Here is a 7,877-nt window from a genome sequence, read left to right as displayed (position 1 = left end):
TGCTCATTTTGAATGTGACAAGCAGCTATATGGTATGTTGGAACAATATGAATATCAGAACTGTTCTATAATTATGGGACAAGTTTAATTTATCTGACCATATACAAAAAAATGACAATTTAACCACTGACCATATGCTAAGGTGTATTCAATCTTGGAATCAAGGCAGAAATGTGGTACCTGCTTTTGTTGGCTGAGAATGAAAATCGTGACAATGTTTCTCCTTCCCCTCTCCCTTCCGAGGGAATTACATTCATTCCAAAATGTCTCTGTTTCTTTAATATCTATTTTGCATTTCTGTCCATCTAATCTCTAAAAACTGATATTAAGATAAAATTGTGGTTAACCTAATGCATTACTAGTCTGTATGTATTTCATTTTCTCAAAGACGGCTGAGAAGATGAATATGATGTATAGTTAGCCTCACAGAGAGAATGAAATTTTCTAATTTTCTGAGATCACCAGCTGGATATTTGAGAGGAGGGAGGATCTAAAAGTCTTTCCATAGGTAAAGTTAAGAGTATTAGCTCATGGACTTTACAAAAAAAAAACCCCAAAACTTGGATGCGTAGAGGGGCTTTGTGTTTACTTCCTGGGCCTCAAGTGAGTTCCAAAAAGTTAAGAAGTGAGGTGGTATTGTAGATTCCTCACAGAAAGCTGCTAAGATTAAAATTATGTATATTGTTATAAAAGATAAAATGTCATTCAAAGTATAATCTGGAAAGATGGCTGTTAGTTGAAGATTAATTGTTAATTCTCACCTTTAAAGACCCTTAAAAGCTCACAATGCCACAGCCATCTCTAATCTCCTTCACCTAAAATCAGGTGTAACATTGATGCCTTGGCCCCACTCTCTCAGGGTCAAGCTTGTTACATATCCCTCTCAGTGTTCTCAGGTACCCTGAAAAGTTTGGAGGTTTCTCTTCTGTTGCCATTGGCTCAAGTCCACACCCTCTGTATTTTACCCCATTTATTAGGAACCAATGAGTAACACGCTACTTCTGTTTAACCAAGTAAAATCAGCAAGAACAAATATACTAATATTTCCCCCCATACTTTGAGAGCATAATCCCCCATATGTATAATCCTTTCTATACCAACTCAATATCTAGGAAGGATTAGACTCATAATTTAGCTCAGTTCCTATATACTTAGTCCCATCAAGTTCATATCCAGGTGCAGCATAACTACTGAGTGAAACCTTCTAAGGGGCTTGAGTCCTGAAGGTCATTACCAAAGATTACTCCTTACTCATTAGGGCATGGATGCTGAGCTGGAGGCAATACATGGGCTGACTTCTGACTCCTGGATTCTTGTGGTCTGTGCTCCCAGCCTAAATCAGAGACTCTCTCTACACTCAGAATATAAAAGAATGAATGAAAAGGCAAAAGGGGAATCATTTTTCGGGGCCACTTAGCCTCAGAGAGGGAAGCAGGTTCTAAGATTCCTCTCCCTCCCTTGCCTACCCTTACCATGTGGTTTCATTAGACATTATGAGTGAAAGAATCGCTAAACTCCCTAAACGTGAATGTAGTCAAGACAAGGACAAAGCTGACTAAGGCTTTGTTTTTGACAGTTCCAGTGAACTGAAAGAGGCTCCTCTCAACTGTGTGTTTAGCCAATCAGGACCAGTTACAGAATGTCTAGCTATGCTCCGTAGTCTTGCCAAGGTATTTCCTTTACTTGTTCACAGTTCTCTCAGAAGTATTTCTCCTCCCTATCCTCCACGTGAAGAAATATTATCTCCCTACCATTCTCTATGTGGACATGCTTTCTGATGCATTCTGCACATGCACCAGATCCCAGTTACACAGGAAAGAATGGGCACAATAGAGACAGAAGCAACAGCAAGGCCATGAACTCATGGCCCTGTCATACAGCCCTGTCAAACAGACCTGAGGTCTCTCTCTACTCTCCTCACCAAGAGCTTTCAACATTCCTTCCCTCTTCACCAAAACATATCTGGGGAGGAACAAAGACCAACTTCACGTTGGCTCATTCATGCCCAACTAATTGTCCATCTCTTCACCACATTTTTGTTTTTTGTTTTTTGTCAATTTTTAGTCCTGTCTGACTCTTCATGACCCCATTTGGGGTTTTCTGGCAAAGATACTGGAATGGTTTGCCATTTCCTTCTCTAGCTCATTTTACAGATGAGGAAACTAAGACAAACACGGTTAAGTGACTTGCCCAGGGTCACACAGGTAGGAAGTGTGTGAGGCTGGATTTGAACTCAGGAAGAGGAGTCTTCCTGACTTAAGACCCAGCACTCTATCCACTGCGGCACCTTGCTGCCCATATGACGTGTTTAGCTGACCAGAATGAGCTATAGAATGTTCTGTGCATTTTCCAAATCAGGAAGCAAGACATTTCCATTATCTATCATCTTGCTTTTCCAGAAGCAGGCTCCCCTACCTCTTCTGCATGGAGAGTGTCCCAATTATACTAAATTTTATTTTTATTTCATTCTCCGAGATTTTAACAATTACATGAACCTGATTTTCTCTTGAAAAATTCCATAATATACTCATTTTCTTTGTTTGCACTGTATGTGTGCTGTCTTTTTCTTATTTGCCCCCATATATCATTGTATCTTTTGCTTGCAAACACTATGCACAGTGTAAATCTAATATAAATATTCACTCCTAAAGTGCATATAGTCAAGGACCATAAGCATAAAATAAGTTGAATTATACTTCCAACACTGTATCCTTCTCTGTAAAAGTTTTTCTGAAAAATATTTCTCTCAAAAGACTCATTTGCATAGCCAAAAGAACACAGGCCTGCATAGGATACTTCCCCTTTTATGCATTTCTCTGCTGAAATACCACTCATTTCTCTTTTCTTGCATCATACAAAGATAATTATTAAAATAAGTTCATTAATAAAAATGTGCTTCTGAATAATGAGTTGTAAAGTCTCTATTTTCTCCTTTTTACTTATTTGTTTATTCAATAAATAAATGAGTCTGTTGGTGTCCAAGCCTTGCAAAGTAGTTTGAGATGAATTGACTAGGAAGGCTTAGCCACATGCAATTAGCACCAAGCATAGTACTGTTGTGTGGCTCAATTAATAATTCATAAAGATATGGCACAATCAAAAGTCTTTTTTTTAATCCTGTAACAATCATGCCATAATCTAGCTCGAAATAGCACAGGCTCTTGCTGAGTCTACATTGTACTATGAAAATGAAAATGGTACACTTGTCAAGACAGAGATGAGGGGAAAAAATGATTGGGAAACTCTAAGGGTTCTATCTATCATCTACTATTCCCAGAACAAAGACCAGAAATAAAAGGTACATGGCAGCCATGTAACAGCATCTTATTCCACCATTCAATTTTAAATGTAAGGTCCCTTTAATTTTTTTTTATCCCCTTGATTTGCAAACCACCTTTGGGAAGGAGAAACAAAAGGAAAAATCCCCTTTTGTGCAGCATTTTAAATTTTGTGTCAGCACACATGCACATAAATAAAATAAAATGGACACAGAAGGGAAACAGAGCTACAGTTCCTGAAAATTGATGATTCTTTATAATAAATCTATTGATGTAGATGTGCAGACAGATGGTAGAGGTTTCACATAGAATAATGAGATTTGTTTGTCATCAGCCTTGAGTACAGGGAACATCCATGCCATAACATAGAGGTCCAAATAAAGAAATACATAAACATGTGCCTAAACTGAGCCTCCACCCAACAGATTTGATAGAGGTAAGCACAGGCTGTCTCTCAGTTAACTGAGGCCCTGTTCTTTTCCTTAGTAATATTCATACAATGGTACCCCCACAATGCCTCTGGGAACTGAGGTTAGACCTAGGATTCCCCACTTTGTTATCTGTGTGGAAGGTGACCAGTAGTGAAAAAGCATGACCACTCCAATGAGTCCTAGAGATGACCACTTGGAGAAACTGGGATTATGAAAGCCATATGGCCAGCTGGACACCTATAACCTCATGCTAATCTACCTCAGAGATCACTCAGGTGAGCACAGTGCCAGTAATTGCAGCTATGACAAGATCAAAACTATCTCGGAAACCTATGAAGACTAACAAATACCAAGCCTCTTTTTTGCTAATTCCAAGAATCTTTTTTCTTGATGTTGACATACACATAGATGGAAAAGAAAAAAATCCCTTTATCAAATTCTTCCCTCACCTAAAACATTGACACCGCCAGATGCATTGACTAATGATGCTTTTTAACGTTTCTGACACACACAACCATTACTTTGCCTATCAGAGGGAATGCTTGGGATAGGAATGTCCCTTTTCTGACCCCAGGTCAAGGGGTCATAAACTCTTACAATTCCCTCAAGGTACATAATCAATTTTTTGTATATATGTATTCAAATCCACCATATCTAATGAAAGCTTTGTATTTAGAAGCTGATCATTTTTTTAAATTACTAATTAAAAAAATTTTAATGTCAAAAATAAGCTGGCTCTTGAATGTCTGTTTGAATCTGGAGATTTCTCCCCACTTTGGTGTAGCAGATCAATAGAGGACTTGCTCTGAAGGGACCCATATCTATCTTTGGTTTCTGATTCAGGGTGCCAAGGAAACTCAAAGCCGCTGCAGATTCTACTTTTCAGTGAACTAAAAGTCCTGAGAGTAGGAGGCAGGGTGGGGCTTTGCCTCCAGGGACTCAACTTTTCAGTGAACTAAAAGTCCTGAGAGTAGGAGGCAGGGTGGGGCTTTGCCTCCAGGGACTCAAAGAACAGAAGTTGAATGTCAGCTTTACATTCGGGGATATTCTGGGTTGAGCCTTATCCTCCACCACTTTGTGATGAGACTCAAGGGAGGGTCATAACATGTTGAGTTCAGCACAACTCCTAAAGATCTATTTGCCATATTATAAATTCCCCCACCCAGAGAGTTCCTGAATGCTTCTGAACCAGAGGCATTCAAGGGACCATAACAAGGATAAGTGCCCAATTAAGATTATCCCACCATGAAATGCTGGGCAAGCTCCCAACTACTGCTCCTCTTTTGCTTATGATTCAAAGTCAGTGTCTGTCAAGAGGAAAATTCTCCTTTCCTACCTTTCCCTGTATTCTCATACCAAAATATACCTTAAGCCTGTCACTCCACAGTCAGTAAATACCCTCTTCTGCTCTCTCATTATATAGCTACATGGCAATCCTTTTATTCTTCCTGATTGGCTTTCTATTGCAATCTCCACAGCATCAGTTCTAAATCTTCTTCTGTTTCCTCAGTCCTTTTAAACCACATCCTCCATCCCTACCACCTCAGCAGAAGATTACATTTGCTCCTTTATTGAGAAAATAGAGGCAAAAGTTCTCCCTTCGAGAGGTGGAGCCAAGATGGAGGAGTAAAGGCAGGGATTCTTCTTAAGAGCCCCCAGACTCCTACAAATACTTTTAAATAATTACTCTAAGCAAGTTTTAGACCAGCAGAACCCACAAAAAGATGGAGTGAAACAATTTTCCAGCCCAAGACAACTTAGAAGATCAGCAGGAAAGGTCAATTGTACCAGGGTGAGAGTGGAGCACAATCTAACACAGGCCAAGCCAGTGCAGACCAGGCCCCAGCAAACTAGAAGCAGGACAGGGCAACTAAGTAAGTGGCACAGTGGCAGTTTCTAGACCTCTCAGCCCATAGACAGTAAAGGGATCAGACAACAGTTCATAAGGAGATTTACATTGAAACACTAATGCATTGTTGGTGGAGGTGTTAAATGATACAACCATTCTGGAGAGCAATTTGGAACTATGCCCAAAGAGCTATAAAACTGTGCATACCCTTTGACCCAGCAATACCACTACTTGGTCTGCATCCCCAAAAGATGATAAAAAAGGGAAAAAAGATAAAAATATTTATAGCAACTCTTTTTGTGGTGGCAAAGAATTGGAAATTGAGGAGATGCACACCAATTGGGGAATGGCTGAACAAGTTGTGGTACACGAATGTAATGGGATATTATTTGCTATAAGAAATGATGAGCAGGTGGACTTCAGAAAAACGTGGAAAGGCTTACACGAACTGATGCTGAGGGAAGTTAGCAGAACCAGGAGAACATTGCACACAGTAACAGCAACACTGTGCGATAATCAACTGTGATAGATTTAGCTCTTCTCAGCAATATAATAGTCCAAGAAAATTCCAAAAGACTCATAATGGAAAATGTTATCCACATCCAGAGAAAGGACTATGGGGTCTAAATGCAGATCAAAGCATACTATTTTCACTTTGTTTTTTGTTTTTCATGGTTTTCCCCTTTTGTTCTGATTCTTCTTTCACAACATGACTAATATGGAACTATATTTAATATGATTGTACCTGTATAACTTTTATCATATTGCTTGCTGTCTTGGGGAGAATAATGGGGGGGAAGGGAGGGAGAAAAATTTGGTAATCAAAATCTTATAAAAGTGAATATTGAAAACTATCTTTACATGTATTTAGAAAAAAATAAAAAGCTGTTAAGTGAGGTAGGAGAAAGAAGGAGATTGACAGGGGTCCCTTTGCTGGCATGAGGGGCAGGACTCTGTTGCAGTGTCTATACTTGGATCTGGATCACAGTCCTGGGTCTTAGTCCCAGTGCAAGGAGGAGCACTAGCACAGCAGAGCTTGCAGCCACAGGGGAGCAAGGACTCTGATCACAATTTCAGGGTTGAAAAGAGTGCTTATGGTCACTCACAAACCAGTGCACAGGCCAGGAGAGTAGTAAATGCACTTCTCCCTAGATCAAACACCTGGGAAGAGCCAAAAACTTACAGGTCCTCAGAATTACCTATGAAAACAGCTGCATGAAAAACCTGAAGCTTGGGACAGTGCCCCCTCCACTTGGGAAGCAGAGCCTCACTTTAGTATAGAGTTAAAAGTCAAGAACTAGGCTGGAAAATGAGCAAACAGAAAAAAATCTGACCATAGAAAGTTACTATCTTGACAAGGAAGATCAAAACACACACTCAGAAGAAGACAACAAAGTCAAAATTCCTGCATCCAAAGTGTCCAAGAAAAATATGAGTTGGTCTCAGGCCATGGAAGAGCTCAAAAAGGTTTTGAAAATCAACTAAGAGAGGTAGAGGAAAAAGAGAAGTGATGGAAGAGAAGAAAAGAGAGTGATGGAAGAAAATCATGAAAAAAGAGTCAATAGCTTGGTAAAGGAGATGCAAAAAAATACTAAAGAAAATAATATCTTAATAAACAGAATAAACCAAATGGTAAAAGAGGCACAAAAATTGAATGAAGAGAACTCCTTAAAAAGTAGAATTAACCAATTGGAAAAGGAGGTACAAAAGCTCTCTGAAGAAAATAATTCCTTAAAAGTTAGAATTGGGCAAATGGAAGCTAATGAGTTTATGAGATATGAAGATACAATCAAACAAAACCAAAAGAATAAAAAAATGGAAGACAATGTGAAATATCTCTCTGGGAAAAACAATTGACCTGGATAATAGATCCAAGAGAGACAAGAATTATTGGACTATCTGAAAGTCATGATTAAAAAAAAAAGCCTAGACATCATCTTTCAAGAAATTGTCAAGGAAAACTGCCCTGATATTCTAGAACCAGAGGGTAAAATAGAAATTGAAAGAATCCACCAATCATCTCCTGAAAGAGATACCAAAATGAAACCTCTCAGGAACCTAATAGCAAAATTCCAAACCTCACAGATAAAGGAGAAAATAGTGCCAGCAGCCAAAAAGAAATGTTTGAAATATCATGGAGCCACAGTCAGGATAACAAAAGATTTAGAACCTTCTACCTTAAAGGATGGGAGGGCTTAGAATATGATATTCTGGAGGGCAAAAGAGCTAGGATTACAACCAAGCATTACCTACCCAGCAAAACTGAGTATAATCCTTCAGGGGGAAAAATGGATATTCAATAAAATAGAGGACTTTCAA

The sequence above is a fragment of the Vombatus ursinus genome, unplaced genomic scaffold, assembly GCF_900497805.2.
Source record: "Vombatus ursinus unplaced genomic scaffold, bare-nosed wombat genome assembly UNPS02008685.1, whole genome shotgun sequence".
In the NCBI taxonomy this organism is placed as follows: domain Eukaryota; kingdom Metazoa; phylum Chordata; class Mammalia; order Diprotodontia; family Vombatidae; genus Vombatus; species Vombatus ursinus.
This window is presented reverse-complemented; position numbering follows the sequence as displayed.